This window comes from Lithobates pipiens, unplaced genomic scaffold, assembly GCF_037356315.1.
Source record: "Lithobates pipiens isolate NorthernLeopardFrog02 unplaced genomic scaffold, aLitPip1_a1.2 Scaffold_1, whole genome shotgun sequence".
In the NCBI taxonomy this organism is placed as follows: domain Eukaryota; kingdom Metazoa; phylum Chordata; class Amphibia; order Anura; family Ranidae; genus Lithobates; species Lithobates pipiens.
The window spans coordinates 86,937,161-86,956,666 of record NW_027507685.1 but is presented as its reverse complement, the minus strand read 5'-3'; the positions used below and the strand labels follow the sequence as shown (position 1 = coordinate 86,956,666).

The 19,506-nt window shown below is 45.7% G+C and overlaps 1 protein-coding gene and 1 non-coding gene across 2 annotated transcripts in view; one reads left to right on the top strand and one right to left on the bottom strand.

Annotated features, from left to right (window-relative positions):
* Positions 1-19,506, top strand: part of LOC143942677 (adrenodoxin-like) — a 126,666-nt gene that overhangs the window by 10,660 nt on the left and 96,500 nt on the right. The gene's annotated exons all lie outside the window — the stretch shown is intronic.
* LOC143989621 (U6 spliceosomal RNA) lies at positions 18,473-18,580 on the bottom strand. Its single transcript, XR_013277046.1, has one exon. It is a non-coding gene; the product is annotated as a U6 spliceosomal RNA (small nuclear RNA).

Below are 19,506 nucleotides of genomic sequence, written 5' to 3'. Positions count from 1 at the left end.
TAGGGAGTCCCAAACTATTCCGGGCGCCGCTGTCCCTCTGTTAATCTGGAGAAATTCCCCTATCCGATCCACTAGGAGGTTAGAGCTGTCAATTCGTTCCAACCAAGCAGGGTTTATTCTCCACTCTCCCAGTGGGACACTCTCTCCCGTATTCAAGGTTATAACTAGAGGGGAATGATCTGAAATCCCACGTACCCCGTATTCTATATCTGCCACCAACCCTGATGCCTCTTTGTTCCCCAAACCCATATCTATTCTTGATAGCGTCTGGTGGGTGCTAGAGAAGCAAGAATACTGCCTATCCTGGGGGTGTCGCGTGCGCCAGATATCCTTTAGTCCGACTTCTAGTAAGAATTCATATAGTCGACCTGTTCTATTCCCAGCTGGACAAGGGAATCTGTCCAAGCGCTTATCTATAGTTTCATTAAAAATTAAAAATATCCACGGGACACCCAATTTACCCAAACTAAACATAAGAAATTTATACATAACCTCTAACTTAAAGAGAGGGGGTATATAAATATTGGCTAAGACATATTCTTGCCCATCAATCAGGCAATGCAAAAAGACAAATCTCCCCTCCCCATCAATATGAGACTCTTTGCATAAAAAATCTGTACCCTTCCAAACTAGCACACTCACGCCGCGAGAGTACGATGAATAGAAGGAATGGTAATATGCCTGGAATTTCCGGTTATGTAGCTGAAGGGCCGTAGTTGGGGTTAGGTGGGTTTCCTGTAAAAAAAGCAAACCAGGTCCCTTTCCCTCCGTCTCCAACATCACAGACCCCCTTTTCTTAGGATCTCCCAGGCCCCTCACATTCCATGAAATTATATTCCACCTACCCATCGACTCCAGCGGTTGATATGCCCAGGGAAGGGAGAAGGCGAGGGGGGAGGGAACCGCTTCCTCCCCCCCAACGCCACCCCCGTCACCGCCCCGATACCCACAGAACGTGTTCGAAGACTCACCCCCCTCCCCCCACCCTCCCAACCCTGCCCATCAGAGCAACCCCTAGGGGTCTCAATTGTAGCCGGTATAATCATACCCCATTCAAGAGTACCCGTGCTCACCGCCCCCCCAAGTAGTCCTGCCATACCCATTTAACACAAGTTCTAAGGTGGGATCATAATCCCTCCATAACACCAATTATACCCCTCTATAAAAAGAATAGAAAAGGGAGGGAGGGGAAGAGGGGAAGAGAAAAAAAAAAAAGGGGAGGTGCTGCTATGACTTCATAAACTCAGTGGTTATAATATTGTATACCCTCAGAATATATATATATCCCCACTCCCCCTACCCCCACCCCAACCCCCCCCCCTCAAATCTCGCCCCCTCCCAACTCAGCTATAGAACCTCATTTGCCACAACTAATATAGAATTGTGTAAAGTTTAATTCGCCATGTGATATCGTAGTACTCTATGACCCATAGTGCTTACCCATTCCCTAATCAATTTATTATATCGTTTTACCCACCTCTCTCAAGTAACAAACAGTGGCGTTATAACTCCCCATCCATTCATTAACATGAATTCATAAGTAAAGTGTTTCTAGTGATATTTATACACAAATTTGCATTCCCCCTCGCACCCCCCCCTCCCCACGCCCCCACCTTCTCACCTCAACTATGACCACATCTTACATAAGCTTTATACGCAATATAATTCACCCTATAGTGCTCAATAACCCGTGATACGTTAGCCCCTATCCCTAGTCTATTCATTGTGTCCATCTACTCGTCCCCCTCCCTACCCCACCCTATTAACCATTGGTAACATGGGACAAAGCAGAGCAAAACAAAACTGAGCAGCAAAACCCCCCCCCCCACAAAAGCTAATACAAGAGCTGATACAGACCGACTCTAAGCACCGCTAAAGAGTCCCCTTATGTTCCTCCAGCCAGTTCACAACCTCCAGCGGAGAATTAAAAAATAATGTTGAACCCAGAGCGGACACACGGAGTCAGGCTGGGTACAATAAGGCATAAGTTATCTTGTACTTTTGCAAGGTGCGCTTAACAGGAATAAACTCCGCTCTCTGTTTCTGTAAATCCGATAAAAAATCTGGATAAAATGATACTCTAGTCCCCCTATAGAAGATGTCTCCTAATCCCCTAACTCTCTGCATCAAAATCATTCGATCGTTGTAATTAATAAATTTCAATATCATTGGCCTGCAGCGTCCCTCTGATAGATGAGATCTAAGAGGAACTCTGTGGGCTCTTTCAATGCAAGAGTGCGAGGAGAAGGAGACATCTCCCAGTAATTCCTTAAACCAGTTCTCCAGAAAAGTTATGGGGCTAGAACCCTCGCTTCCCTCTGGAAGGCCAATTAATCGCACATTATTCCTGCGGTTCTTATTGTCCATGTCGTCAATTTTGGATGCTTGTGCGATGATTTGTTTCTGGAGTGCGACTATTTTTTCCTGTAGGGGGGATAGCTCATCTTCCACCATGCTTAATCTTCCCTCTAGGGCAGTTGTTCTATCGATGGTATTGCTTAATAATTGGCTCATAGAGTGCAGTTCATTTTGGATATTTCTTAATTGACTATCAAGGCCAGAGATAGAGTTCTTGCACTCATTGACCGCCGACAGTATCTCTCGTAGGGTAGGTTCACCGCCCCCTACAGATCTTTGGGTCATCTTGTTTTCCTCCTGAGATAGCTCACCTACCCCCCCTCCTAGAGGTAGGGTACCAGGATCTGGTGCCAAATGACCCGCACTTCTCCTATCCCCCAGTATTCCCTGCATTTTAAGATGGCCTGGCGGTTGATGTTGTACTTTCCTGCCTGAAGAAGTCGCATGTGCAAAGCGCTCAAGTTTTGAGGCCACAGAGGCTTGATTTAATTTTTCCTTGGCAGCACGCGTTTTTTGGTTCCCCTCCCCATGTGGCATGTCCTCCACAGCTCTTTTGCTAAGCATAGTGGCACTTGCATAAAAAAAAAAAAAAAAAAGGAAGACAATGAGCCAGTAGGGGATAGTTGTATAATAGCGTATCTCACTAAGACCAGTCTTTCCAACAAAAAAGCCCTCTTTTGACTAAGGGCACTTGGAAAAAAGAGATCGGATAGTCTATTAACCACACAATGCCGGGGTCATACACTGATTATTTTATGGAGCTGGACTCTCACCGACTGGCAATACAAATTCGAGAAACAGGGGGGGGAAAGCAGGCTTTCCATCAAAACAGGGGACGCCAATGTGCTTCCGTGCTATCTAGTTTTAGCAAGCCTGCAATCACCGTCCTTAAAACTTTAAACATACGGATCCTGTCCGGTTTCTCCACTGCCTTCCAGCAAGCCCACTGGGCTATACAGCATACCCCAGAGTTCCAGAGAAGGGGTGTCTATTGATTAACCGGGTTGGTATACTCTACCGGATACCGTCAGTAGTCTTATCCCGGTCCGGGTCGGTCACAGAGCCTCCTCTGCATATCCTCGTGCAGCGTCGGATGGAGTCATTCAGCTTCGGGTCTCCTCTCGAGGTCTTGCGATATCCCGAGCCATCCACGAGACCCTACTCGGATAATCTCGGCAGATCTCGGCACAATTCGACAGCCTCGGCAGACAGAGAGAGAGTGAGGATGATAGACACTCTCCCGGACCAGACGCTCAACACGGAGCCACAACAGGGGGAGGCGATTAACATTCCTCGGATCTCAGGGCGGAGGCAGGGAGCACGGGCACTCACTCTCGCTCCCTCTCACTCGCTCACACCCACCTCCATATGGCCACACCCTAACATTCTAAGAAGTAAAAATATGTTGCTTCTCCTAATATTTGCAAATGAAGAGGAACTTGAAAGCAGAACTCCAGTCTTCCTTTCCATACTAAAAATAGCCTACTCTAATTTTACTGCACACTGTGAGCTTCTCAAAATGTGCATTAGAAGCTGCAGCCAGCTAACCCTTCCCTACTCTTTCCAAAGCGTATACCAACCATATATACCAACCAACCATATATACCAAAGCGTATACCAACCAACCATATATACCAAAGCGTATACCAAAGCGTGTACCAACCAACCAGTAAGGCTAGGTCCAGATCTTTGTGTGATGGGAACACGCGCAAAATCATACATTTTCCCAACACACATAGACCTACACTAACCAGCCACTTGATCAGGTGAACCTTGCTAGTTTTACCCTTTTGTCTTCATTCTTCATGGAATAGATACAACAAGGTGTTGGAAACGTTCCTCAGAGATTTTGCTCCATAGTGACATTATAGGGTCACGCATTTGCTGCAGATTTGTTGGCTGCACATCCATAATGTCAATCTCCCGTTCCACTACATCCCAATGGTTCTCTATTGGATGAGATGTGGTGAGTGTGGAGGCCATTGAAGTACAGTGACCTCATTGTCCAGTGGTGAGATGATTGGAGCTTTGTGACATGGTGCATTATCCTGCTGGAAGGAGCCATCAAAAGATGGGGAAACTGTAGTCATAAAGTGATGGAAATGGTCAGCGACAATACTCAGGTAGGCTGTGGGGTTTAAACCATGCTTAATTGGTACTAAGGGGTCCAAAGTATGCCAAGAAAATATCCCCCACACCATTACGCCACCAGCCTAAACCGCTGATACAAGGCAGGATGGATCCATGCTTTCATGTTGTTTACACCAAATTCTGACCCCACCATCTGAATGTCGCAGCTGAAATTGAGTCTCATCAGACCAGGCAACATTTTTCCAATTTTCTATTGTGCAATTTTGGTGAGCCTTTGTGAATTTTAGCCTCAGTTTCCTGTTCTTAGCTGACAAGAGTGGCACCTGGTGTGGTCTTCTACTGCTGTAGTGGTTATTTGAGTTACTGTTGCCTTTCTATCATCTTGAACCAGTCTGCCCATTCTCCTCTGACAGCAACAAAACATTATTTACCACACAACTGCCGCACACTGGATATTTTCACTTTTTCAGACCACTCTCTATAAACCCGAGAGATAGTTTTGTGTGAAAATCCCAGTAGATAAGCATTTTTTTAAATACTCAGACCAGTCTGTCTGGTACCAACAGCCATGCCACCTTCAAAGTCACTTAAATCCCCTTTCTTCCCCATTATGATGTTTGGTTTGAACTTCAGCAAGTCATCTTCAATGTGTCTAGATGCCTAAATACATTGAGTTGCTGCCATGTGATTTTATGATTAGCAATTTATGTTACCAAGCAAATGAACAGGTGTATCCCATACCTAAAAGTGGTCGGTGAGTGTATATAGGGTATACGGTACTTCAGCAGATGCACGGAGGTGCCGTTAAAGGGGTTGTAAAGGTAAATGTTTTTTCTCCTTAATGCAGTCCCGGCGCCCCCAGGCCCCCCGTTTTACTTACCTCACCCCTCGAAAGTCCCGCGCTCCTCCCCCGACGTCCTTTCCACCGTTCAGCCTGGCCGCTGATTGGCTGGAGTGGATGGATGGAAAGCAGCGCAGCCATTGGCTCGTGCTGCTGTCAATCACATCCACTGACGCGGAGCGCCGGGGGCGGGGCCGTGTGATACAGCGAGAGGCTATAGCCGCCGGCTGTATCACGGGAGCACGCCCACAGATGCTTCTCACCATGCGAGGGAGCTCGCATGAACGTGAGAAGCACCTGCAGGAGGAAGCAGAGACAGCCGCAGAGGGACCCCAGAAGAGCAGGTTTGGGGCCACTCTGTGCAAAACGAGCTACACAGTGGAGGTAAGTATAACATGTTTGTTATTTAAAAAAAAAAAAATTCACTTTACAATCCCTTTAATTGTTACTAGCATCCCCGCACAACTGCAAATATGCGCGTTTTCTCAAGCCGAACCAGCACCCGTACTTAGTCATGCCTATAGTTGTAAACCAAGTCATAAAAGTGTATATCCAACCAACCCTTTTTTAACAAGTAAAATTTAAAGCGATATTAACCCTTTCATGGCTAAGCCTATTTTTGGCATTTGGTGTTTACAAGTTAAAATCCATATTTTTTGCTAGAAAATTACTTGTAACCCCCAAACATTATATATTTTTTTTTAGCAGAGACTCTAGAGAATAAAATGGCGATTGTTGCAATCTTTTATGTCACACGGTATTTGTGCAGCGGTGTTTTAAACGCAACTTTTTGGGAAAAGGGACACTTTCATTATTAAAAAAAAAGAAACAGTAAAATTAGCCCAATTTTTTTGCACAATGTGAAAGATAATGTTATGCCAAGTAAATAGATACCAAACATGTCAAACTTTAAAAATGCACGCACCCTGGATTGACAACAAAGTACGGTACCTAAAAATCTCAATAGGCGACGCTTTCAATTTTTTTTACGGTTACCAGGTTAGTGTTACAGAGGAGGTCTAGTGCTAGAATTATTGCTCTTGCTCTGACGATCACAGCGATACCTCACATGTGTGATTTGAACACCGTTTACATATATGGGCACGACTTCCGTATGCATTTTCTTTGCTTCGCAAGCTCGCGGGGATGGCGGGCACTTTAAAACATTTTTTTTTTTTAAATGAATAAATTGTTTTTTAAAAAAAATAAAAAATTTGTTAACTTTTATTGCTATCACAAGGAATGTAAACATCCCTTGTGACAGTAATAGGTGGTGACAGGTACTCTTTATGGAGGGATCGGGGGTCTAAAAGACCCCCGATCCCTCCTTTACACTTCAATGTATTCAGATCACCGAAAACTGCGATTCTGAATACTGTATATTTTTTTAAAACCAGCGCCATTGGCAGCCGAGTAAACGGGAAGTGACGTCATGACGTTGCTTCCGTGTTTACTATTAGGATACTGGAACGAAGCCGATTACGGCTTTGTTCCAGTTCCTCCCCAGCACCCGGAGGCATCGGATCTTGAATCGCTGCTCCCGATCGAGCGGGAGCACCGGTAACAGTGGTGGGAGGCGGCGGGAGGGGGGGACGTCCCCTCCCGCTCCTCCGGCATAACAGCCGAGCGGCTTTTAGCCGCTTCGATTGTTATGGCTGGATAGCCAATCACCCGCTGGAAAAAACGGTACTGGAATGATGCCTGCGGGCATCATCCCGGTATAACCCCCGGAAGCCGAGTATGCAGATCTGCGTACGCTCGGCAGGAAGGGGTTAATACCAAAACCAAAAATTTTATATAGTGGGGAAAAATAATGATTTGCTCCCCTGCAGGTTCTGTAAGTTTGCCCACTTACAAAGAAATTAAAGGTCTATAATTTTTATCATAGGTGTATTTTAAATGATAGAGACAGAATATCAACCAAAAATCTACAAAAAAACACATAAAACAAATGCTATAAATTGAGTTGCAGTTCAGTGAGTAAAATAAGTATTTGATGCCCAAAGCATGACTTAGTTACTTGGTGAAGAAACCCTTGTTGGCGAGCACAGAGGTCAGACGTTTCTTGTAGTTGGTGACCAGGTTTACACACATCTCAGGAGAGATTTTGGTCCACTCTTCTTTACAGATCTTCTCGAAATCCTTAAGGTTTCTTGGCTGTCTCTTGGCAACTCAAAGTTTCAGTTCCCTCCATACATTTGCTATGGGGTTAAGGTCTAGAGACTGGCTAGGCCATTCCATGACCTTAATATGCTTCTTTTTGAGCCACTCCTTTGTTGACTTGGTGGTATGTTTTGGGTCATTGTCATGATAAAAGGCCCATCCATGACCCATCTTCAGTGTCCTGGCTGAGGGGAGAAGGTTCTCATCCAAGAATTTACAATACATGGTCCCGTCCATTGGTCCCTCAATGCGGCAAAGTTGGCCTGTCCCTTTAGCAGAGGAACGGCCCCAAAGCATAATGTTTCCACCTCCATGCTTGACTGTAGCGATGGTGTTCTTAGGGTCATAGTCAGCATTTTTCTTCCTCCAAACATGGTGAGTGCCTCTCCTCATTTTTATTTTTTTTATTTTTTTTATTTTAACGTACTGAACACCAGTCAGTATTGTATTGAAGTATTGTAAGAAGAGTAATGAAGAAATTAAATTTTTTTTCTTTTTTTTTTTTACATATTGTCACCAGTCAGTATCGTTGAGTGGTGACAATGGGGGTTATTTACGAAAGGCAAATCCACTTTTCACTACAAGTGCAAAGTGCACTTGAAATGACACAGAAAGTGCACTTGGAAGTAAAGTGGCTGTAGATCCGAGGGGGACATGCAAGGAAATGTAAAATATTTTTTTTATCTTGCACTTGATTGGATGATAAAATCAGCAGTGCTTCCCCTCATTTCAGATCTACCCCTCAGATTTACAGCGACTGCACTTCCAAGTGCACTTTCAGTGCAATTTCAAGTGCACTTTGCACTTGTATTGAAAAGTGGATTTGCCTATAGTAATTAACCCCCAATATGTTATATGATGATGCTGTGCTGCTGAGGTGAAATCATGCTAACCGCTTCCCGACCGCCTCATGCAGATATACTGTGGCAGAAGGGCACGTACAGGCAGAATCACGTACCTGTATGTTGCCCTTTAAGAGGCGGGTTGCAGGCGGGTGCTCGCCGAGAGCTTCGTGAGCGCAACCGCATGTCCCGCGGACTCGGGAGCGGTGATCAGTGACGTGTCACACATAGCCCCATCCTCCCACAGTTAGAATCACTCCCTAGGACGCACTTAACCCCTACAGTGCCACCTAGTGGTTAACCCCTTCACTGCCAGTTGCATTCACACATTAATCAATGCATTTTTAATTGCACTGATTGCTGTATAAATGTGAATAGTCCCAAGATCGCACCAAAAGTGTCCAATCTGTCCACCATAATGTCGCAGTCACGATCAAAATCGCTGATTGCTGCTATTACTAATAAAAAAAATTATTAATAAAAATGTCATCAAACGATCCCCTGTTTTGTAAACGCTATAACTTTTGCGCAAAACCAATCAATAAACGCTTATTGCAGTTTTTTTTTACCAGAAATATATAGAAGAATACGTATCGGCCTAAACTGAGGAAAAAAAACATTTTTTAGATATTTTGGGGGGATATTTATTACAGCAAAATGTAAAAAGTAATGCGTTTTTTTTCAAAATTTACAAAATTTTTTTTGTTTAAAGCACAAAAAATAAAAACCACAGAGGTGATCAAATATCACCAAAAGAAAGCTCTATTTGTGGGAAAAAAAGGACATCAATTTGTTTGGAAGCCACATCGCACGACCATGCAATTGTCAGTTAAAGCGGCGCAGTGCCGAATCGCAAAAAGTGCTCTGGTCTTTGGCCAGCAAAATGGTCCGGGGCTTAAGTGGTTAAAAAAAAAAAGTTTAATTTTTTTTTTTATTAAAAAAAATAAATAAATGATAAAAAACAGCAACTTGCAAAAAACTCACCATGCCTCTTACTAAATGCCTCAGACTGCTTTAAAAAAAAGGGGGCATTTGGGGGATATTTGTACTGTCCTGGCAATTTAAGAGCCTCCAAAAATGAGATGAGGCTGTCGGTACTTCAGGCTTGATCAATTTCCAAATATATCCCATAGTTTGTGAACGCTATAACTTTCACACAAACCAATTAATAAACACTTATTAACCAAAGACATGCAGCAGCATACATTTTGGCCTAAATTTATGAAAAAAAATAGATTTTTTTGGATATAATATTGTTTTTTTTCTTTCAAATTTTGTGGTCTTTTTTTCATTTCTATCGCAAAGAAAAAACACCAGTGATCAAATACCACTAAAAGAAAGCCGTATTTATTTGAAAAAAATGATGTTAATGTCATTTGGGTACGGCACTTGACGACCGCGCAATTGCCAGTTAAAGTAGCACAGTGACAAGTAGCAAAACAAAAATGCCCTGGTCATGAAAGGGGGTAAAACCTTCCATAACTGAGCTGGTTAATAATTCTTTAAATTGGTAAACCAAAAAAAAAACTACCACTGAATCCTGCCTGGTCAAACCCAACTCTTGACATCTGTGACGTCAGAAACGATGGCCTCTACTCAACAAATATTTGTTCTCATCTTGAACGAGGTTAAAGTTTGCTGGAAGAATTTGGCTTTGGGTCCAGGGTCGAGACAAATAGAATTTCTCTCTTTAAATATGTATACATAGTAGAGTCATAGTAAAGTGAAAAAAGATTCTCAGTAGTTTTATCAGAAAATCTTCTGAAGATTAAGAGAAGCCAGTGTTAATAATAACATACCAAGGTCACTAGAGGAACGTTTCTAGGATGGTGTCCAAGGCCAGCTCAGCAGACCAATCATTGACCTTCAGAAACTCCCTTAGGTACATTTTATCTCTCTCTCTCTCTCTCTCTCTCTCACATCACTTTTGTACATGAGTATTCACAACCTTTGCCATGACACTCAAAATCGAGCTCAGGTGCATCCTGTTTCCACTGATCATCCTTGAGATGGTTCTAGAACTTGATTGGAGTCCACCTGTGGTAAATTCAGTTGATTTGACATGATTTGGAAAAGCACACACCTGTCTATATAAAGGTCCCACAGTTAACCGTGCATGTCAGAGCATGGTCTGTATGGTAGAGTGGCCAGACCATGCATTTTCCAAAATGCACCTGAAGGACTCTCAGACCATGAGAAACAAAATTCTCTGGTCTGATGAAACAAAGATTGAACTCTTTGGCCTGAATGGTAAGCGTCATGTCTAGAGGAAACCAGGCACCGCTCATCACCTGGTCCAATGCCATCCCTACAGTCGGTGGCATCACTAGGGGGTGGCTATTGAGGCTATAGCCCCGATTCTCTTGCCATAGGGGTACCTTACTAACCAGCTGGCCATGGCCTCTCTGCAGCCAGGCAACAGGTGCGGCGGGTGGGTTGATGAGAGAAGCAAGTGGGCAGGCGAGCAAAGATTACATCATCTCTCTCCACCCGCCCCGCATCACCGCTCTTCCACCCTCACAGCTGGGCAACTTCAATGTCAGAGCAAGGTGCAGCGGGGAGCACCGAGATGGCATCATCTCTCACTGCCCGTCCCGCATCACCTGCCCTCACTCAGAATTAAATGGACCAGGGGCGGAGCCCGTGAGCGAGGAGTATGGCCACATAGGAGATTAGCTCTCAGCCACACGGATCCTCAGAACGGAATCACAGAGGAGGCACAAAAAAACGGTGGTTTTGCAGTCTAACAGGTTCAGAGACCATCCCGATCATGCAAAGAAAAAGGAGAGGTCCCGGTAAGATGACTGATTTTTATACATCTGCTGGCCGCTTAGGCCACCAAAATGGCGCTGGCGGCGAGTGAAGCTCTTCCTCATCATAGAATCAGGCAGCTGAATTAGGAGGGACAATAAGACATCACTCTCAGGCTAGAGGCAGTCTAATGCAAGCAGGATCACAGTCATTCTCATGCTCAAACAGCCCTGTCAAAGCTAAACAGAGAGAAACAGATCCTACACAGGCTGACACAGGAAGGGAGAACGGCTGCACTGCATTAGATGACACTCTAGAGTTCCAGGATGTCATCTAGGGTAGCGTTTGGGATGCCTGTGTATCTGATTGACGCCCACTTGTAGATCTCTGTTGGTAGACTGCCTATAGTGCATCATTACGCTTAATGTTAATTACTGAGACTTACATTGCTCCTGTCAATCTTAGCAGCAAGCTATGGGGTTTGGTTGTATGTTCTTTGGGTTAGGCGGATAGTTTTTTAGGTGTTCTGCCTTACCTGTTGTGTTGTATTGTTTGAGCCGGGGAATGCCCCGAGGCTATGTTCTGTACTTTTTCTTTTAAAACAAATAAAAAGAATTTATAAAAAAAAAAAAAAAAGAGTTCCAGGATGCCATTGCAGCATTCCCCACATGCAATCAACCTGTAATGGACTCTACATTAAAAGAGATGTTGGTGTCCAGGGCCGCTGTTAGAAATCATGGGGCCCCGTACAGCCTACCTGACAGGGCCCCCTTAAACCATGCCCTTGCCCCCACCCCTGACCTGAAGTGAAATGCAGCTTTGTTGCCGTTTACATATGCGTGTGAAGCCAAAACATGTTTGCAATTAGTAAGCATGAAGGAGCAGGGGGCAGTTTACATTTCTTTTCAATTGTATTTTATTAATTACAAATAAAAAAAATCTTACATTGTATCTTTACATTTTTTATGGTCATTTTGGCTTTCACAGGGGATGGACAACATTCCTTGTGATAGCAAGGGCCATAACAGGTCCTCTTTATAGGGAGATATGAGGTCTTTTAGACCCCATATCTGTCCTCTGGCCTCCAAAGCATCTGCTCAAGCTAAGATCAGTTTGATCATATGCTTGTTCAAGAGCATATCGTGATGATTGAGCATATCATTGATGATATCGAGATATCATCAACCTTCCAATACAGCAACGATGGGAAGCAATTAAAGGGGATTGGTTTGGGGGGGCAGTAAAAATGCAGCTCCGCTGCACGTTTACTGCGCCTCCAAATTAGTTTTTAAAGTAGCATGTTTCTTATTATCATCAGGTTACAATTATCACACAGGCATCACAGTAAACAGGGGCTCTATCATGACATGAATGTATCATGACTTTATGTCGCATGGCTGTTGAGTGCTGGCTTAGTTAACTTATGGCTGTATTGCATATAACAGACTGTAACAGTACAACCATAACAAAGTCAGCACCCAAAAGCAATGTAACACAGAGCCATGACAGAGACCCTGCTGTGAGATATATAATAGGACACAGTGAGTATTCTTTCCTCTATTTCCCATAGAATGAGGAATGCAGCCGGGAGCCGAACGGAGAATCACAATATCACTCCCCCAGCCGGGACTAATAAAATAGTGGGGCGGCATGATGTATATGCGCCCCAAAAATAAAGAAATAGTCCCTCTGTTGTGCTCCCCTCCTGAGCCCCTGCATTGACCAGATGAGGCCCAGGAAAACAATTTACCCACTCTGTAAGCAAGTGGAAGCAGAGAAGAGTTTAGAAAATGTTTTTTTTTTAAATGCAGTAACAAATTGTTTATGATGCCCGGGCCCCACTGTGTAGCTGATCTGGGCGGGCCCAGTACATCAGGGCTGATTGTACTGCCCTATCAGCGGCCCTGTTGGTGTCAATGAGATGAGCTATACATACAGACATGTTACAACTTATGAACAACTTATGAACCAGTGCAAATCAGAAGTTAAAGAAGTGAGGGACAGAGTTTCCCACATTGAAGGCAAAATTGAGGAATTCACTGAAACTTTCAACAACATTATGCCCATAACGATCATGAGGATGATATACAATGGCTAAAATCAAAGTTCGCGGACCTTGAAGATCGTTCCAGAAAGAACAACGTTAAAATACGAGGTATTCCGGAAACAGTCAAGCCATCAGAGCTAACGGCCTTTCTGACCAATATAATAAAATAAATTCTTCCTGACCTACCACTAGAGGAATTGGCTATAGATCGAAAACATAGGCTGCCCAAACCAGAGACAATCAACAGTTTCCTGCAGGATGTATCCCTCCCTAAATTGACACCTCTGAAGATTGAATCCTTAAACTCCCCATTCTCTATCCCAGAAATTTTGGAAACAATAAATAATCTGCCAAATAACAAATCGCCAGCACCTGATGGGTACTCCTCGGAGTGCTATAAGAGATTTGCCACAACTTTACTACCAACACTCCGAAAGGTGTTCCAGGATGCTGCCGCCTCTTCCTTATTTCCACCAGAGATGTTGCAAGCTACAGTGATCACGTTACCCAAATCAAGGAAGGAGCTGGACAGAGCACAAAATTTAGTGTTGAAAATATTTTTATTAAGACATGTCAAGTAAAAACAATAAACAGTAACCATCATGAGGCATATACAGACAGGAACAGTAACAGAGGTACAAATACAAGAGATCGGCTAACGACATTCAGCCACAGCCGGTCTCTGACAGGAAGCTTGGAGGGTAGAAAAGACGGCCTGTGTTCCGGTCCCTAAGGTCACAGTAGGGAGAAGCACCCATGGGTTACTACATGACGCAGATTTTAGAAAAGAACATAAAAAGGAAAAGAGAAAAAGGAAGAGAGAAGAGAAAAGAGCAAAGTAAAGAGGAGCAAGGCAGTATAGGGGAAAGCTAAATAGCAAGAGGAGAGGAAGGGAAAGAGGGAGGAAGGGGGGGAGGGGGAAGGAATTGGATAGGGGGGGTAGGGTAAGGGAGAGCCCACAGCGGCCTTATGCGTTTAAGATTTGGTTCATTAAAGTGTCAGAAGAAGAGAAGCGGAGCCAGATCGACCACTGAGAAACAAATTTGGAGTAAGTGTCATTGTCCAGTGCCAACATCTCCTCCATTCTCATGGTGTCATTCATAATCGATACCCACCGTGATAATGGGGGGTGGTCGTCGTCTTCCAATAGGCAGGTATCAGTTGCCTAGCGGAGGACATAAAAAAGCGGAGCAACCTTTGTTTCTGCGATTTAATAGACCCTGGCAGAATAGAGAGTAATGCAATTTTTGGAGAAATAGGAACCGGGGTATCAGCCAAGAGATTATAGCAGTCAAAAACCTGTGTCCAGAAGGGGCGGATTCTCTCACAGTCCCACCAGACATGCATGTAAGTTCCGACTGAAGCTGCACAGTGCCAGCAGGTGGCCGGGGTAGACGGGAAGATCCTATGTAAATTAGCAGGGTCCCTGTACCACCTGGACAATAGCTTGTAGTTCTTTTCTTGGGAGTAGCAGGAGATTGTCAACTTGTGTGTGAAATGAAAAGAGGTATTCCATTCCGGCACAGAGATGTCTTCACCCAAATCCGCAGACCACAGCCTGGTGTAATGTGGGAGTTGAGCATGTGCTAAAGTCTGTAGCAGGTTGTATAAGGAGGACAGTAAGTGTTTGGGAGTTTCTGGAAGCGAACACAGTTCCTCGAAATTGGTAAGCTTGCGATGTATCTGAGAGGAGGAGTGTAGTCGTTTGGCAAATGCGGACACATGTAGGGCCGTGAGTCAATCTCCAGAGTCTGTCACGGAGACTGGGGTCCACTGAGAGGGGTGCACAAAGGTACGGGCCTGCGGCCAATCTGTGCGTTTAAAAGGTCCTAGGGAGGTTGCCCCTACACTTTGTGGCAAAGCAGGATGGTCAAAGAGGGACGTCAAGGGGCCCGGGTCCGAGGAGAGAGTGGAGTTTAGTCCCGTCCTGTACCACATCGTCAGGGAAGCCAAAGTCAGAGGGGACAAGGAGGTCATACGAGAGTAGGCCAGGTTATAACCCCATGGAAGGGCTCGGAGATCTACAGGAGAAAGGTCCTGTTCAACAGACACCGAGGCCTTGCAGGAAGGGCGAGAGAACCACTCAATGATGCGAGTCAAATGAGCGGCCTTATGGTAAATCTCAAAGTCAGGGAGGCCTGTGCCTCCCAGAGTCTTCGGGATCGTCAGTAGTTTAAATTTAACCCTGGGGAGGCCCCGGTTCCACAAGAATCTGATTGCCAGCGAGCGTAGGGAGATAAAAAATGATTTGGGGACGTGGATGGGTATTGTTTGAGATAAATATAGGAACTTGGGTAGAGTGTCCATCTTCAGGATATAAATCCGTCCGAACCAGGGCAAGGGAGATCCCCCCCACTCCTCGAGGTCCTTCCGTATACGATTAAGCAAAGGGATATAATTCAGAGAAAACAAATCAGCTAGGTTGGAGGGGATAATAATCCTCAGGTACGAGATCCCCTTAGCCTGCCATTTAAATGAAAAGTTGGATTGCAGAAGGGACAGCGTGGAGGGGGCAAGGGATATGTTAAGGGCTTCCGTCTTAGAGATGTTGAGCTTAAAGTTACTGTAGATACCAAAGCGTTGAAACTCACTAAGTAGGGATGGTATGGAAATGTGTGGATTCTGAATATACACTAGGAGGTCATCAGCATACAAGGAAAGTTTGTGATGGGCAGACGGAGTTTGGATACCAAGAATGGAGGGGTTTTGTCGTATGGCACAAGCCAAATGCTCAATGATGATGACAAAGAGGAGGGGGGGACAGGGGACAGCCCTGCCGAGTACCGTTGGCAATATCAAAGGGAGCCGACGTCGTACCGTTAACCAGGACCGCAGCTGAAGGTCGGGAGTATAGGGACATTACTTTTGATATGAAGGAAGCTCCGAGGCCAAGTTGTTCCAGAGAGAGCTGTAGAAACCTCCAGCTGACCCTATCGAAGGCCTTTTCGGCGTCGAAGGATAAGAGGCAAGCTCTCAGACCTTTACGTTGGATCAGGGATATAAGATGTATCGTCTTGGTGGTGTTGTCCCTTGCCTCCCTGCCAGGGACAAACCCCACCTGATCATTATGAATAATCTTAGGCAATAGGGGGGACAGACGGGTGGCTAGGACTTTTGCAAATAGCTTGACATCTATGTTGAGCAGGGAGATGGGCCGGTAGCTGCTGCATTGGGACGGATCTTTGCCCGGTTTAGGGATAATAGAAATGTTAGCAGACAAAGATTCCTTTGACGAGAGGTTAGAACTGTCCACCGAGTTAAAGGCTTTCATCAGAAGGGGAGCAAGCTGGGGGGCAAAAGTTTTGTAGAACCGGGGTGTAAAGCCGTCAGGGCCTGGGCATTTCCCCACTTTAAGGAGTTTAATAGCCTGTAAAAAGTCAAAGGTAGTCAGGGGCTCGTCTAAGGTCGCTGCATCCACAGCGTCAACAGTGGGTAGGGCGGTCTCTAGGATATAAGCCTGCGTGGGGTCAGAAGATGGAGGGGACCCAACTGGGGGGGTCGCATGCGGGAGGTTATAGAGCTGGGAGTAGTATTGCCTGAAGGATGCAGATATCCCAGAGGTGTTAAATGTTTTCGTTTGGTCTGGGCGGACAAGGAAGGGAATAGAATGTCGCGGGGGTCTCGCTGCGTCCACAGCGTCAACAGTGGGTAGGGCGGTCTCTAGGATATAAGCCTGCGTGGGGTCAGAAGATGGAGGGGACCCAACTGGGGGGGTCGCATGCGGGAGGTTATAGAGCTGGGAGTAGTATTGCCTGAAGGATGCAGATATCCCAGAGGTGTTAAATGTTTTCGTTTGGTCTGGGCGGACAAGGAAGGGAATAGAATGTCGCGGGGGTCTCGGATGAATGACCCTAGCCAGGTGCTTACCACATTTGTTTGCCAAAGAGTAGAAGTGGCTCCGCGCTTTATCCCTGGCGATCAGGGAGTGCGCGTCTAGGAGTAGAAGTAGGTCTCTGCGGGCATTGGAAAGCTGAACAAAAACAGCAGGGTCCAAGTCCTTCTTGTGGAGGGATTCGAGGTCCGCAATGATAGTAAGGAGTCTGCGTATGTCATGGGCTCGGGCCTTTTTAAGGCGAGAACCATGTTGTATAAGGGTACCTCGGAGCACACATTTGAGAGTGTCCCACTGGTTCATAGGAGAGGTAGTGTCAGCGGAATGGTCACCTACAAAGTCCCGAATGGCCTGAGAGACATCCGCCACACACACGGTGTCCCGCACCAGATTGTTGTTAAGTCTCCAGCTCGCTCCCCGACGGATAGCAGGGGGGCGAACCAGAGTCAGGTAGACGGGGGCATGGTCAGACCATAGAATATTACCGATCGAAGTGTGGAGAGGCGTGTCAAGCAGGGACTGTGATATGAGGAAATGGTCCAGTCTACTATATGAGTCGTGTGCAACGGAAAAGTAGCTGTAATCCCTTTCCGTTGGATGCTGGATTAGCCAGGCATCCACCAGATGGGAAGAGTGTAGAAGTGATTTAATGCGTGCTAAGGTGGAATGGGGAATAGAGGACTTACCCGAGGACGTGTCTGCGGACGGGGAGAGGGCAACGTTCAGATCACCTCCAACAATGAAAGTTGACCCTCCAAAAGAGGACAGTCTGGTGAGGACCGAGGAGAGGAACCGAGCCTGGCCCACGTTCGGCACATAGATGTTAGCCACTGTGAAAAGAAAATCATTTAGCTTCAGTTTCAGGAAAACATAGCGACCAGAGTTATCTATTAGAGAGTCTAGGACCTCCGGGTTGAAAGATTTATGAAAGGCGACAGACACCCCCTTAGACTTGGACTGAGGATTAACACTATGAAACCATTGTGAGTAATATCTATTGCGCAGGGCTGGGATAGCTCCCGCGCAAAAATGCGTCTCTTGGAGCAGCAGGATTTGCGCACGCTTCTTGTGAAAATGGTAGAGTGTCTGGCTCCGCTTCTCAGGCGTGTTGAAACCCCTACAGTTAAAGGAAGCAAAGGTTATGGAACCGTCACTAGCCATGGGGGGGCCGTAGGGAGGAGCTGAGAATCAATATGAAAGGTGGTACTATGGGCAAACCTTGGGGGACGTGGGAGCGGAAGAAAAGGTCAGGCCAGGGGGGCAGGGGGAGGAGCAGAGGGTGGGAGGGCAGAAGCAGAGGGAAGACAGAGGTAGGAAAGAAGGCAGAAAAAGGGAGAAAAAACAGTAGAACAACCTCGTATAGGGAGCAGTGAGAAATAAAGGCAGGGATACCTGTTCCCAATAGAATCAACAGGGGTATACATAAGACAACAGCTGTAAACATCAGTTGTGGGAAACAGGCCCGTGAGGTCTGGTGCAAAACAACATTTAGTAGAACAAAAACAAAAAAAGCCACTGGGTGGCTCCAAAAGGGAAGCAGCATACAAAAAAATATGGAACGCTTCACGAAATTTGCGTGTCATCCTTGCGCAGGGGCCATGCTAATCTTCTCTGTATCGTTCCAATTTTAGTATAGGTCCTGCCGAAGCGAGGACAGAGCACAAAATTTAAGGGCCAAGCTCCCTTTTGAATGTTGACCTCAAAATATATACCAATAGGGATGAGCTTCGTGTTCAAGTCGAACATACGTTCGACTCGAACATCGGCTGTTCGCCCGTTCGGCGAAGTCCGAACGTTTTGATCCGTTCGTGCCAAATTCGTGTGCCGCTCACGGCCCACAATGCACTGCGATGGCGCAGTGCATTGCTGGCTCATGATTGGCCAAGCGTGCACTGTGACCCCGCATGCTTGGCCAATCGCAGCGCCAGCAGCGAGGAGAGCCATGATTGGCCACAGGCAGGATGCCTGTGGCCAATCATAGCTCAGGCTGTGTAGTGCACGCCCCACACTATATAAGGCCGCCAGCGCGGCGGCCTTGTGTAGTGTGTTGGCGTCTGAAGCAGTTAGTGGGTGTTCTGTGTATCTTCAACACAGTACACACCGATTGTTTTCGGCCGATTTTCGATCTTGCTGTTGTGTAGTGGTTGTTGTCTGCGTGCCCTGACCGCAGTATACACCGCTATATTCACCTCACCTATATAGCTAGTGATCTATCTTTTATAATAGAGAGCTTGCAGTCAGTAGTGTTAGGAGCTTGTGCGTGCTGTCTGCGTGCTCTGTACCCAGTACATACCGCTATATCCACCTACATAGCTCTTCTCTATTTGAGCCCACTTGCCATCTGCAGGAGTTATTGGAAGTTGTGTGTGCCTCCAGCACAGCACAGTATACATCTGTATATACCCCTTTATCTCTGGTGTTCTATAATAAAGGCATCAGGAGTTAGTGGGTGTTTTGTGCCTCCAGCACAATATACACCTGTATCTACCGTTTATTGCTGTTCTCTAATAGAGCCATCTGCAGGGCTTAGTGGGTGTTGTGTGACTTCCATTACTGTATACCCCTTTATCTCTGGTGTTCT